Below are 16,034 nucleotides of genomic sequence, written 5' to 3'. Positions count from 1 at the left end.
GACACTTTTAATGCCGACGGACAGCAACAAGATCGCGTGCCCTGTTTTCCTTGCAGGCAATAGCTTCACCCGCCCATTTCAGGACCTGAAAAAACCATTTTATTTCTCCGTTTAAAACTGAAATATAAAAATCCAACTACAAGGTCCTAAACGCAAGATATGACGATTTGTATTTAACTTAAATAATTGGTATTTATTCTAGTGTATAGGGTTTGCCCTGAGACACGCCTAGGTCCTACCTTAAACTGGCCCCTTTCCCACACACTTTAGCTTAGTTTAATTTAAGTTAGGAAAACATTTCAATTGTCATTCGAGTCAGGCTTTTCAGGGGGATTTCTCCACGCTTCTGGCTGGCTTTAGACACACGTAGAAAAGGGATGATAGTCGAAGTTCTGTCATTTATACTCGATCCTAAAACCGGACGATTCGACGGCCGGCCTGGAAATAACTTCTCATACACTCCAGAGTTCACACATTTTTTAAGCATATTACCATGGTGTTCGCAATAATTGGGGTTAATTGTTTCAAAATAAAACAATAATATACCATGTCATGCACTTTTTTAATACACAGTATTTGAATAAATTTTCCCTAACACATAAACCATACACGCTGACGTCATGAGTTTCTCAAGGTAACCTAATTTGGTACGTCTCTGGAGTTATACTTAATTTATAACCCATTTGCAAGAAGTCAAATGAATCGGAAACACATTGTCGAATAAAATTAGTAAGTATTAATTATTATATCTGTGACATCTTAATTATGTTACTTAGATACAGTGTGCTATCTGTACAAGAGTAAAATTTAACATTAGAGGTATGACAATTCATAATATTGTAAGTTTAATTGTACTTTTTTAATAACTACCAAAATACATACAAATTATGCAGATTTTCCTAGTTATATCCACTAAGAACACGGATATTTAATCATATAGGTAATTCATTTATTATTTATGGGGGAGACATTGAAGCAAACATTTTCTTTCAATTATTATACATATATGTGTAAGTATGCATGTGTGTATATATATAAAGTCCACATTCGGCATTATCAATATGTATGTAATTGGGAAATTCATACATTGGAAGAATTTTTATAACTTGCAGGGTTATGCGGGATTGTGTAAAAAAATATGTACCTAACAATGAAAGGTGAGTATGTTAACATTTTCTAAATGAGGCTCAAAGATAAAGTTACGACACATTTTAAATTTACCTTTTTTGATTCAGGACCGTAGCTTATCAACTGTTCTGGTTCAGAAACTATCTTAATTATTACAAAGTACATCAGAATCCAGTGACGACCGGTGTATGAGCTGCAGCAGGGGAGTCAGTTTGCAAGCGCACTGACATTCACGACAAGCTTGATTCACCAATGCCCACAATGTCACAGAGGAGCCAGCGATTATCAACCAGTCGCAGCCACGCAGTGCGACGCTGCGTCTACTGGAAACAATTCTGAAGAGTTGGAATCTGCTGCATTCATTCGCTAGTCACCACAATAACAATACATTAGAATAATGTTGTTTATATACTATTGAGACCTTGCATGTGATGGTAACGGGCCAGCATCTCGTTACCTGTATTTAAGGGGCGAGAACATATCAATTAGTTCTGGAAAAAAAATTCCCAAGAATTATTAAAATAAAGTACATGAAAGATACTGTTAATTGTACACCATACAAAGTACATGCTGCATTTCAACAAATGTGCTTGCATGGTTAACGCAACGTTATATCAATGAGTAAATAGAAAATTTTATTCGAAATTTAGTCATTAGCCAACCCCAAGTGTGAAAGATATTCAAGCAATTATTTGCAATGTTGCAAATATGTTTTAAAATGGTGCAATTTATGGCTTACTTTTTCAATTTTTCTTTGTAATGAAACAAGAAACAACTTGCAACGTCACAAAAGGCTCGCTCAGGAAGGAGGGTGCAACCTCTCTTTGGAACGATCCTCTTGTTCAATGTCAAATGAGCTACTTGTCACTTGCATTTGTTATTTTCCTAGTGTTAACTAAGAGGTTTCTTATATTTCAATGGTGGTATACACCACAACACTTTATATTTGTTCGGTACATTCGTATAAGGGAAACTGTAATTACATAATCCAGAGAACATAACATCACTTGGAAACCACACGTACTAAGTGTAAGGTTCTATCATATAGTTAAACAAGTTTGGCTGGCAACAAACACAACAAATTATAATCGGCATTAAACGCAACATTCCCAGTCCATTGACCATAGTTCGAGTGCTTATAGAAGTTCTATATGAAACCAAATAAAAATAATTCTGTAATACTACTGTTATTATTCTCAGATGTATAGAAATATGGTTGTTCCTTCTTGTAATGGTACAGAACACAAAGGTTTACAGAAATATTGTGTCACTTAACAAACATTTGTATTTTTACATATGAACCCCTAATTCGGTTCCAATTACAATTTATCTTAATCTGTTTTAGCACAATATTGAGCTTAAAATTTCTTATCCTAATTACACTTCTCAACTACCTATGCGGAAATCGGATCAAATTGTTTTCTAATAAATAAAAAATCGAATAAATAGATACTTCAGCCTACATAACACCATACAGTTTCTGCGAGAATATTTATTACGTACTCATAACACTTAAGAAAATGTTACACAAATCATTGCTTGATATTCATTCGTTCTTCTGTTCTGTCAACTGTGAACATAACGGGTGAATCATCGTGAAGTTATATATGTATCCTTTTGCGCACCTTTCTCTTTCACTGGCTAGCAATTTGTGACGTCACTCTGGAGATATTTTGCTAAAGTAGGCTATGCATACGGAAATATACGTTAATCTGAGTTTTACATTTTGTTAGAACGGCGGTTATCAACAAATGATGATTCTAATGGCAAATTTATTTCCATTCAAGTAAATAAATTAAGAAATTAGATACCTATAACTAATTTTATTGCCTCATTTATTACAAAATAAGTTTTTTTCTGTATTTTGTTTTGTCTCCGCCCAATTTAGGTTTCGAATGGACGAAAGCTACGATATCATTTAATTTTGACAATCATTTTTTATATAGCCTGAAGTGATTTTATTATTTATTTCAGTGTAATACATTCACAACACAAGTTTGGCTAAATAATGTTAAACTTTTGTAGCAGTGACACCAGTTAACTGTTGTTTGCCACAACCGTAATAAATTATTTTGTGCACTATATATTGTGTACTATATATTGTACTAACAAAATACTAGGCAGGAAAATAATAACGCGGTAGTTTAGATACGGAAATAAAATCATTTCGCTGGTTAGTACAACCTCATCCGAAAAAAAAAGCATTTATTTCAAAAATCAAGATTATATAATTAAAAATATGTCACTCTTGTAATATTAATATTGATTATTTAAAAATGTTGCATGGTTATTAATCGTTTCACAAAGCTTAAATATTTAAATTTTTCAAAAATTCGTACTTTTTATTCTGCAGTTTTAAATGCAAAATCTGCCACTCCTCTTCCCGGAACTTACCTAACACAATCTTTACTTCTCTACCTGCAGATTGTTATCCCTATTTCAAGTAATGCTAATTTTCTAGAGAAGGTTCTCCATTAAGAACATTTAATGGTTTTTTGAATAACACCTATCCCGAAGAACGCCGTTAAGTATTTTTAATGTGGCTAACGTAACTTACCCAAACATTTACACCAATATACAGTATTTTAAATGAATATTGTATACAACCAATCATTCAAATAATTGAACAGTGTTCGAAATTAAATTACCTTATCCCTCCAGCCATTCACACGATTAAACAATGTTTTAAATTAAGCTAACAAAACTTAACCAACCATCCAAATGACTTAAAAGTATTTTAAAAGTAGCTAACGTAATACAAAATACAAAACCAATGGTAAAATACCGGTAATCTACCTCAATTATCTCAACAACTATTAGCATAATCATCACACATAATTAAAGAATCTCAAAAAACATTTATAAGAATTTTATGTAAATATTTTCATAAGTGCTTAAACTATGAAAAATTGCCAAAATAAATAGCCAAACAATAAAGCACGAATATCAAAAATTTGAATTTATATTTCGCCGTTTTTTGTTAGTTCTATCAACATAACATGACATCAATTAATAATATAATTAAATGAAAATATTTGGTTTGCGTTTACAACAGAAAATTTGGGACACGTTACAATTGTTCCGAAGTTAATGCAAGTTATTTTAATAACGCAAGTAAGCGTATCAGATATATTAATTCATGTAACAATATGAGCTAAATTTATTTTCTAAATGAAACGTATAAACATTAATACTAATAGTTCAGTTTATAATAAACTTGCATCTGTATGTATCCTACATAAAAATTTGTGACAAGGTTATAATTCAGAAATTCATTAAAAAATAAAACACTTATTGAAATGCTGTGCCTTTGTTTAAATAATCTTTACTCAGCTGTCAAAGTTGAGGCCTACACAAACAAAAAAATCATTTTCTCAAGATCAGTTGCTATAAAAACTTATTTTGACCATTCATATAACCCTACCTCCCTTACTTCGTGCAATAATCTTTGCTAAAATTAGTCTTTGTTTGCACAATAACACTCAGTTCTGACACGTTATAGTTTTAAAAGAGATGGTTATTTATTATTTAATTCATTTTTGTTGTTTTAGTGTTATTTGGGTAACTATATTACACACAGTCTAGCAGTTTGTCAATTCATATCATCAAACTACCATTCAAACCCGCGCTCGTCGGCAGTATCACCAACGAAAAGTATGCGCGCAGAACGTGAAAATATTCGTCCGCGGATCGGGCAGGCCTGTACACTTAGGCCATTCGATTTTTCGCAGTAATCACTCGACAGTGCACCAACTCATACGCCTCACTGAAGAGATAACAAGCGCCTTCAACGTAAAAGATTATGTAGTTGCGACGTTTTTAGACGTAGAAAAAGCCTTCGACAGAGTTTATCACGCGGGGCTAATCTATACAAACTATATCAAACTAATTTCCTGGTCTGCTATACCAAGCTAGTCGCGTCCTACCTAGAAGACAGAACGTTTACAGTATCAACTTAAAGAACTATGTCTGACATCAAACAAATAAGAGCAGGCGTACCACAGGGCAGTATTCTAGGCCCTGTTCTATTTAACATATATAGCCTTCTAGAGATTTGCCACGCCCCAAACACCGCCTAGTGAAGTTAGGCTGCTATGTGCTATGCAAACGACACGTTTCTGTATAGCAGATCATACACACTTCACCTAGCCACTACCAGACTGCATTAGCTTAGATTAAATTAGGCTAGGAAAAAAACGGATGCATTAGCTGTGTGCTAGCAATGGTGTACGACCTGGCTTAGCAAAGTGAACACAACGATGTCCGAAGCTATTGTGTTTACTCGCGGAAATCTTCCACCTGTAGAACACAGGCCATAAATACGTTTGTTTGGCGAACAAATCCCACACAAGGACGTCGTAAAATATCTAGGCATCCACATGGACAGGAAGCTTCTCTGGCACCATCATATAGATGCCTAGAGAATTCAAACTGAGGTTAGACTAAGCTCACTATATCCAGTAATGAGCAGGCGATGTGGAGGCACAGTAACGAACGGTTTACTGTGCTCTACAAAACACTGATTCACCCTATTATTACGTACGCAGCCCCAGTCTGGGCAACCACTGCGAAAACACATTTATTAAAGCTGCAGCGAATTCAGAATAAATGTATTCGAATAGCTACAGACGCTCCAATGTATTACCCTACAGAAGCCTTGCATTGTGAAACGGACACGGAAACTTTGCAAGACTTTTACATTCGAACCCCAGAAACATTTTACGATAAATGCGTAAATAGTTAAAACCCACATGTTTTATCGCTCGGAAATTTTGATCCGGACGTAAGACAAAAATATAAGCGGCCGAAATCGCTCCTTGCCCACCGGCCGCCATAGTCGCGCGTGATTGGCCGCGCAGACTGCCGGCCAATGCGCGCGGAGCGAAAAAGCACAGTTCTTGCAATCCTAAGCTGGCAGCTCATAGTATTAAGTATTATTAAGTATAATATGGTTCTAATTGACATACAACGCCCAACACCGACGCAGCCCTCCCTGTAGGTCCTTCCGTGTAGGCGAAAAATACTGTCGTGTTTCGGCCCAGCAGGGCTCGAATTATCGTCTGATTTTCCACTTTTTTGGTCTCCTGAGACCTTGAATGGCGAAGCGCCCAAGAATAATCCCATACACATGTACACATTCATACTGATATTTCTAGTTTAAGAATGTGTGCTGGCTGGCATCATGGCGGGAACACGGACCAAACAGTCCAAGCTCACCACCTTCGCTTAGTAGTGCTTTTTTACTCTGTCCAACTCTTCTTCCAGAACAACCCTTCTGTTCCCGTAACCAACCTGCTTGTTAATTAATACATTAATTTTGCATCCAGCATGAATGAGCCCAGGGTTTTCCCTCTGTCAATAGAGGCTTCACCTGGGCCCACCTTATCTAGTGTTAGTCTAGAGTAGTCAGTGAGGGGAGTTTGTCATGGCACTAATGGTGGCCATGGCTGACCAATTCCCTCCTAGCACATGATGCATGCGACCTCTCCTGCATGGCTAACCCCTGCATGATTAGAGCGTATAGGCTTCGGCCTGAGACGGACCTAGGTCTCTCCCTAACCCAGACCCTCCCAAATACATTTGGTTTTAGTTAGGTTAAGAAAAAAAAGGAAACGCACAAAGCATCTAAGTAATCCATAAAACTTCTTTTACTCTTAGCAGTATTTATACTTATTTCACTTAAAAATTTTAATTTTGCCATCACATGTATTCACCAAAATAAAGAAAATAATTATTTCCTCATTAATGGAGCACTATGATCCAATTGTATCTGTAGGAGACTTTAGGGATAATACTTTAGAAAAAACAATGAAACTACATATTTTGATTATCATGTATGAATAAAATGTTAGGTATCTGTTACATAACAACACTGATTGACAGCATTTTGACTCATACTCTAGCTCCTATTTTTAGAGTTAAAAGTTATTTTATCTAATTATCGTTAGCTTTAATTGCAATAGCAAAGTTAAGTCTTCGAATAGGCAGAAATAGAAGTGAAGTATTGCAATGGCAGAAAATGTTTTATACACCTGAACCGCGTCCTTAAGGATGGCACCTTGCGCTACGACTCTCGTCTTACCAGCAACAAAGCGTGTTGCATGTTTTGTTCTCACCACGTGGAACAATACCAAGTTGTCATAAATAAGAGCACAACGCTTTGGTAGTGTAACGTTTTACACGCAACTTTTTGTCAAATTTGTATTATTATAATATTCTCGTTCCTTTCCCATTATCGACTTGAAAAATCGGCTTCCACTGATCTTCTCAGGGCCGACGATACAAAAGCGACTTCCGCCGAATTGTCCGCGAGTTGGTATTCACTATATTCCCAACAAAGAGCTCCTGTATTGGAAACCTCCAGGGCGTGACTGACTGCCTCTACGCCCTCCCCGCAGGCACACAGCCCGGGCGGGCGCCCCGGCTCCAGAGTGCCTGCAGCTGTCGCCCCCGGTTCTTGTTGCGAGGCGAGCACCCCGAGTCGTCCACGAAACAAAGCTTTCAATCTGTGAAAAATTTGCCCAAAGCTGAATTTTTGCACAGTGGTAGAGCCTACTATGCTTAATAACATACCGAAAGTTTACTGCTGTAGACCTTGTACGTATCACCGAAAACGTGCAGTTAAGTCCTAGATGGCAGCGACTTACAGCAGTTCATTAAAATGATTCGCGTATACGCAGTTATTAACGTAGACTCTCCGTAAATGCATCCAAATAATCTAGAAACACCATTTTACACATTTGTGTTAAAACATTTTCAAAATGTTAATACTAAAGGTACGATATTAATCGATGAAGTAATAAGAAGTGTCTTTTATTCACAACGAAAGAATTAAAAACACGATTAACATAAAGATATATGGTCCGCCGTAATAATCACTTTTACAAACGTTGTTGCATATTTTTAAAGCTTTAAAATGGTATATTGGTTAATTCTCTGACTCAATTGACCGGGCCTCTGAAAGGTTCCGAGCGTCGTAGTGTGTATCCTACCGTGTGGGTACTTAAGTCGCTCGGGTTGGAACAAAATTTGGTCTTAGGAAACAAAGTTTTTTAACATATGGAAAATTACATAAAACCTGAAATTTTGTACAGCAGCAGTATCAATATTTCTTAGTAACATATCAAAAGTTTACCGCTGCAAACCCTGTGCGTTGTACCAAAATCGTGCAGTTGAGGCCTAAGTTACAATTTCTTGCATTGACCCACAAAAATAAATTTTGTAAATGCAATTTCTATAGTATAATCTCATAATGAAGCCCAAAATGTTCTAGGAACTTAACTTCAATTGTTAAAAACAAACACATTTATAAAGATTAAATATATTTTCATTAAATAGGTAGTAGATTTCATTTCACTCCTTCTTTGTATCAATACAAAATAGTGATAATTCAATAAAATTGATTCAATTTTATTCATAAAAGTATGCAATCATTTCATCAATATTTTGTTATGACGTCACGTTAAACTATCGTCCATAAACCGACTTTACAGACAACCAATTTTTTTTTTTAATTTAAGAAAATAAAAATACAATTACATAAACATGAAAGGCCCCACGTAAAATTCATTTAAACCAACGAAGTTGCATATTTTTTAAGCTTTAACAAATGGTATATTGCTTAAGAGTGTGACTCCATTGATCTGCCCGCTGGCGCTGAAGCGTTCCGAGCGGCGTAATGTGTAGGCCTATTCTACTGCGGGAGGTGCTGAAGTCACTTGGGCTGCGGTGAATTTAGCTCTTAGGAAACTAACACTTTTAATATAAAAAAAACATAAACGCTGAATTTATTTAGTAGAGTTAGAATCAACGTTCTGTAGTAACATATCAACAGTTTATCGCCCCATACCTTGTGCATCACTCAGAAAACTAGCGGTTATGTCCTAAATCTTAGCTCCTTGTTGCGCTCTACAAATATGAATTCTACAAACGTTTTTATTATTGTATCTTCTCAGTTATCAAATAAAATTAGTTTTCAAAATCTTTTATACTTTTGAAAGTTTAGAAGTGTGTGTGTGTGTATATATATATATATATATATATATATATATATATATATATATATTCCTGCGATTTTGTAAAAAAAAACATTTCGCAAAATTTTGTTGATACAACTTTCTTATTTTGCATTATATTTTTTTACAAAATCGCAGGAATTAATATATATATAATGCAAAATAAGAAAGTTGTATCAACAAAATTTTGCGAAATGTTTTTTTTTTTACAAAATCGCAGGAATTAATATATAGGTATATATATAAACTACAGGAACTTGAAAGTCTTTTAAATTAAGTTTCTTGATATTTATTAGTTTTTAAATGGTATATATTTAGTTGTCTACAATAACCTATTGGGTCGCTAGAGCCGTTAGAGCGTCGCAATGTGTACTGCTCTAGGCTTCATGCTAAAGTCGTTTGTGTTGGAGTGTTTTAGTCACAGGCAACAAAGATATTAAAAATAAAGATAAAAATCGCTAGTAAATTCCTCCAATTAACTAATGTAAGTAGATGCAAAAGTTTATTTGATTTTATTACAATACATCAGAATGAAAATATTTACCTAAGATAAAAACCACAAACCTTTATGGGCGCTATGAAAACTGTAAATGTTTTGTTTCTAATAGACCATGAAGCCTGGATAAAAAATAGATTACGTTACTGAAGTAATAGAATAAGACAATAACTATCATATATTTATTTGTTGATTAGTATTGGTATTAATTTTAAATTCTTTACTTAGTTTTTCTAATCTGGTTTTTCAGTCTTTACTAAAGCATTTTTTTTTTAAGTTTACGAACTGAAAACATGCTCTCAAATATTGATATTGTGCCTCATCTCCAATGTGACGTCATGCGTCCGATGCCTAGAGTTATTACTTTAAAGTTCATTAGTGTTTCGATTTTCCCATTTCAAACAGATTTAGTCAAATAAAAAATAAAAGCTTAAATCGTTCTTTATGAGAAGGAAAGCTTTCCCAATTTTTTTTAGATATTTGTATACATAATTGTTAAACTTGGTATTTTTGGGTGTTCCTGTTGACAAGTTCTAACAAAATTGTTTATTGCAACTTTATGGAGCCATCATAACTTAAGAAAAAATATTAGATTATTGTCTTATTTGCGATAATTTAACTGATTTTTTGTTAAATCGAATAAACGTAACATATCTGCAGCAATCCCTAAACTAAATCTTCGGAACTTTGAAACATGGCCATGAAGGTCGCGTGCAACGCTCGTCGCGCCGGCTTGCTGCGACCAAAGCACCGCCGCAGGACGGCACACACGCCGACCCTTGTTTTGTATGTAAATCATACTTTTATTTCAATGAATGTTTAAAAAAAAAACATAATCAATAACGTTATCGACTTTGTTTCAACTTTTTATTCAACATTGAATTTTTTTTTAACGTGATCGTGTTAAATAGTGTTTCTGGATTATTTTTATGCACTTACAGAGAGTCTACGTTATTAACTGCGTAAACGGGAATCATTTTAATGGACTGCTGTAAGACTCTAACTTCTAGGACTTAACTGCACGTTTTCGGTGATACGCATAAGGTCTACAACGGTAAACTTCAGGTATGTTATTAAGCATAGTCAACTCTAACAATTGGCAGAAATTCAGCTATGGACAAATTTTTCACAGATTTGTGATTCTTTTTGTATTTCCTAGACAAGGGCCTGGGCAGGGCGACACACCCCGCGCATGCCGTGAGTAAACGCTACGGTTCCCGCATCAACTCCCCTTCGGTGAACTGCCCGCCTCAGGTGATTCCCAAAGGACGCAGGGCACTCCCGGCCGACAGCACGCGCGAGCGGAGCTAGCGAATGTACGCCCGACGACAAGAAGGCTATAGGGATGTTAGCTTCCCGGGTGTAGCCAAGTCGGGTGACTATAAGTTTATAGATGAGTTGACACTTTTATAGCCTGAGCGTCTTAGCAGAAAGGAAACCTTTCTTTATACTTTGAAAGGTCGGGTCCTTGCGCTCGTCATAAACCCTTGGAGCAGCTCCACAACACGTCCTCTTCCGATGGCAGCGCAGATTGAAAATTTTCCACCCCTTGCAGTATTAGTAAGACATATCAAAAACTTATATACAATAATTAAGTATGCAATAAATAATAAAATCTATAATAGTGGTTCAAATATAATGAAATAAATAAAAATATCAACATATTTGTCGGGTGAAGCTATTGCCTGCAAGGAAAACAGGGCGTAAGAACTTGTTGAGGACCGTCGGCATTAAAAGTGTCGGCCCAGTAAAAAATTATGATATGAATATTTTGTTAAGAAAGATTTCAGCATTCATTTGATACATGGCTGATGTTCGACCAATACTTGCTATCAGTCCTAGACTCGTTAACATATAATGCCAGTTTTTGAAATATGTACCTTGTTAGACCTTAAATATATATAAAAATACTTTTAAGAATACTAATTTAATTAATTAAATAACAAGCCTTACACATTTAGTTTAGGATCCCGTAGTTGGAATTTTTTATTTCAGTTTCTGAACGGAGAAATAAAATGGTTTTTTCAGGTCCTGTAATGGGCGAGTGAAGCTATTGCCTGCAAGTAAAACTGGGCGCGCGATCTTGTTGCTGTCCGTCGGCATTAAAACTGTCGGCCCAGACAAAAATTCTGAACAGTATATTTTGTTAAGTAAGGTGACAGCTTTCATTTGGTATATGGCTGATGTTCGGCCAATACTTGGTATGAGTACTGGAGTAGTTTTAATATAATGCAAGTTTTTGAAATATGTACCTTTTTTTACCTTAAATAATTTTAATAATACTATTAACAAATACTTAGTTTTTAAATTAAATACAAAGCGCCATATCTTGCGTTTAGGGTTTGTAGGTGGATTTTTATATATCAATTTAAAACAGAGAAATAAAATGGTTTTTTCAGGTCCTGCAATGGGCGCGTGAAGCTATTGCCTGCAAGTAAAACTGGGCGCGCGATCTTGTTGCTGTCCGTCTGCATTAAAAGTGTCGGCCCAGACAAAAATTCTGAACAGTATATTATGTTAAGTAGGGTGACAGCTTTCAGTTGGTATATGGCTGATGTTCGGCCAATACATGGAATGAGTCCTGGAGTCGTTATAATATAATGCCATTTTCTGAAATATGAACTTTGTTTGACCTTAAATAATTTTAAAAAATGTTTTTAAATTACAAATTTTTTAGGTAAAATAAAAAGCCTTATATCTTGTGTTTAGGACCTCGTTGTTGAATTTTCATATTTCACTTTTTAACGGAGAAGTAAAATGGTTTTTTCAAGGCCTGTAATGGGCGGGTGAAGCTATTGCCTGCAAGTGAAACTGGGCGCGCGATCTTGTTGCTGTCCGTCGGCATTAAAAGTGTCGGCCCAGACAAAAATTCTGAACAGTATATTTTGTTAAGTAAGGTGACAGCTTTCATTTGGTATATGGCTGATGTTCGGCCAATACTTGGTATGAGTCCTGGAGTCGTTTTAATATAATGCAAGTTTTTGAAATATGTACTTTGTTTTACCTTAAATAACTTTAAATAATGTTTTTAAAAATACAAATTTTTTAGTTTAAATAAAAAGCCTCACATCTTGTGTTTAGGACCTCGTTGTTGGATTTTCATTTTTCACATTTTAACAGAGAAGTAAAATGGTTTTTTCAAGGCCTGTAATGGGCGGGTGAAGCTATTGCCTGCAAGTAAAACTGGGCGCGCGATCTTGTTGCTGTCCGTCGGCATTAAAAGTGTCGGCCCAGACAAAAATTCTGAACAGTATATTTTGTTAAGTAAGGTGACAGCTTTCAGTTGGTATATGGCTGATGTTCGGCCAATACATGGTATGAGTCCTGGAGTCGTTATAATATAATGCCATTTTCTGAAATATGAACTTTGTTTGACCTTAAATAATTTTAAAAAATGTTTTTAAATTACAAATTTTTTAGTTTAAATAAAAAGCCTTATATCTTGTGCTTAGGACCTCGTTGTTGAATTTTCATATTTCACTTTTTAACGGAGAAGTAAAATGGTTTTTTCAAGGCCTGTAATGGGCGGGTGAAGCTATTGCCTGCAAGTAAAACTGGGCGCGCGATCTTGTTGCTGTCCGTCGGCATTAAAAGTGTCGGCCCAGACTAAAATTCTGATGAGTATATTTTGTTAAGTAAGGTGACAGCTTTCATTTGGTACATGGCTGATGTTCGGCCAATACATGGTGTGAGTCCTGGAGACGTTTATATATAAAGAAATTTGTAAAATATATGGGCTGTGTTTATCTTGATATTTCAACAATTTAATTTTTTTATTGTTTAAAACTTTTTTTGTTAATATTATGGTACATATATGTTGTTATGTTGTATATTTAATACATTTTTCTTTTTTTTATATGCTTTTATTTTCGTTAAATTATGTTAAAAAAGTGATGTTTTCAGCGTGTGTAGTAGAATTCCCTCCCATACAGTATGGCGCCATGTTTTGCTGTTGCTGTCCAGCGCATTTACTTGACCACGGTCTTCTACCTGCTGCCGACTTGTTTTGATTAATTCTAAGCCTTCGGCAAATAAAAAAACAGTTGTTCATAAATTGAGTAATGTTTTGTACAGAAATACATATAAATTAATGTACTTAATTTTAGTTTCTAATACATAATTTGCATAGGCGTGCCCAGAATTTCCTATTCCGGGGGGGGGGGGGGGGGGGGCTGATAAATTTTTAAGTCAGAAGCTGAATTTAGAATGTTAAATAGCCTAAATACGTTCACTCATTGCCGTGTTTATATTTTTTGTGCAGTATCAACGAGATATGTTTACTTGTTAATATTTATATCCGTATAGTTTTAACAATCTTGAAAATATGTTTTTTTTTTTCATAGACAATGTTTAAAGGGTACTGTACTTACAGATTCCCCCTCTAATTTCCCAATAGCTTGGTCCAGATCTACCTTGAAATGAACTTCTTTTTAGTTAATGCAAACACAGCAATTCCGACAACAGAACCTTAACAAACCTCTTAAAATATTTTTTTTTTGCTTGGTCTTTTAAATAAACTAAGGTGGCTGTATTTCCAGAATGATAAAATGTTTAAAAATATTGTTAATTAGCACGCTGCAACATTGAAAAACAGTTTGAGTGTCACAGTGCCAGAAATATACGAATATTAACGAACGCATTAGAGAAAAGGCCGATCTGAGTAATTACATTATGACGGGGGGGGGGCATGGCCCACCTGGCCCCCACCCTGTAGGCAAGCCTATGATAATTTTAACCACGAGAGAAGAATGATGTCGTGGTTTTGTGACATGCACTCTAACCATAAGATCATGAGTCTAACCTAATACATACACTAATACACAGTGTTACAGGGTGTGAATCGTTCAGCCCAGTGTGGCTTGCTGGGAGACTTCCCAGTGTTGGAAGATAAAGTGTCATTGCGGCCTATCTGGAACACTCATTAGTCTATGTATTGCAGACCCGTGGACACGCCTTGCCTAGATTAGCATAGCCTCTCGCTGGGACATGTGTCGGGAGAGGAAAGGAATGGTTAAGAAAGTATTCACAGTTCTAGGTCGCAGCAAAATATTGGTTTATTGTAGCGAGCAATCAACGAAAAGTGCTGCTACAATCGCACATCACACTTATTTGCACAGTAATGTAGACTCTCTATGTTGGCACTGGTCAACAGTCAAAAAAATTTTGTTCCAGCATCTGGTAGTAACCAGAGTTGTAACTCAGAAAAACCCTGAGCTGGCTGGTCCCATACATTGTTGCCAGTCACCTGCCGATGGTGCACAGCTACTGCATGAAAAAATAGGGGGGGGGGGTTTATCAGCCCCCTATTAAAACCCGACAAGAGGCTTGGAGCTCAATAACGATAGAGGCATTGTAGCCAAATGCAGATGGAGGCATTGTAGCAAGATGGAGCTAAATGCAGGTGGAGGCATCGTAGCGAGGCGGAGCCAAATTCAGATAGAGCCAAATGTAGATAGAGCTGGATTCTACCATATCCTGTCGATCATATCCTACTAATGGGATAGTATCCCTTTGGTGGGACTGTATCCTACTGATGGGATCATATCCCTTTGATGGTAACAACACCTGTTGGGGGTCCCTACGGTCACTTAGGCAGTTTTTGCCCATTGTCGACCTTTTTGCCCCTGCGGGCACTATAAATGAGTGCAGTGTGGCATATGCTATGTAATTAATGGCCCGCGCTGCCAATATATTAATAGCCACCTATGGGGATATTGACCTATGGTTATGTATCACTCTGTCAATCTTTTAATGTCAAAACTTATTACAAACTATTTATGTAGGTACCGGTTTTCAAAGCACTGTCATATGCCTTTTACTATTTAACTGTAATTCAACATGCGACTAAGGGAGGCATTCCAAGATATGCGGATTAGGTAGCGAATAAGCTCTTCTTGTTGGGATACAACTGTATCCTAAATCATAAGCCATATTCCAAAATGTGTCTAAACCCAATACCTGTTAGGTAATGAAAAAGCAGCCATTTTATTGAACTGTGCCCTGCACGAGGCTAGAAACTGATTTCAGAGCATTCTAGTAGATGTTTGGCAACCATCGCTACATTTTTTGCGCAAAAATACTACAGATAGCAGCACGATCACACAAAATAAATGGTACCTACCTATAATATTAATTTTCTCAAGTACTTTTAAAGTTGTTATTATTTGTTTTTATGACTATTAATGTGTACAAAAGGTATTTCAGGATAGTTTCGCTATCATAAAGTTTCATTTGGCACACCAACATTGCATGGTACCATGTCCCCAGATGATCACAAAAAAGACTATATACGAGTTAATGGTGCCAGATACAATTCAGCCATCTGTCCAGATTCAACGAAAAAGTGAGCTTTGTGTAGGCGCGAAATTTGGGCAACAAAATGGCAATGGATAGGA

The 16,034-nt window shown here is 36.0% G+C and overlaps 1 long non-coding RNA gene across 1 annotated transcript; it reads right to left on the bottom strand.

Annotated features, from left to right (window-relative positions):
- Positions 1 to 543: 543 nt before the first annotated feature.
- On the bottom strand, positions 544 to 3,053 carry LOC134533738 (uncharacterized). Its single transcript, XR_010075381.1, has 2 exons — positions 2,523 to 3,053; positions 544 to 1,451 (listed from the first exon to the last, which is right to left on the bottom strand). It is a non-coding gene; the product is annotated as an uncharacterized LOC134533738 (long non-coding RNA).
- Between the last annotated feature and the right edge of the window lie 12,981 nt (positions 3,054 to 16,034).

The sequence above is a fragment of the Bacillus rossius genome, chromosome 7, assembly GCF_032445375.1.
Source record: "Bacillus rossius redtenbacheri isolate Brsri chromosome 7, Brsri_v3, whole genome shotgun sequence".
Lineage (NCBI taxonomy): Eukaryota > Metazoa > Arthropoda > Insecta > Phasmatodea > Bacillidae > Bacillus > Bacillus rossius.
The sequence above is the reverse complement of the archived record's forward strand: the minus strand, read 5'-3'. Positions and strand labels throughout refer to the sequence as shown.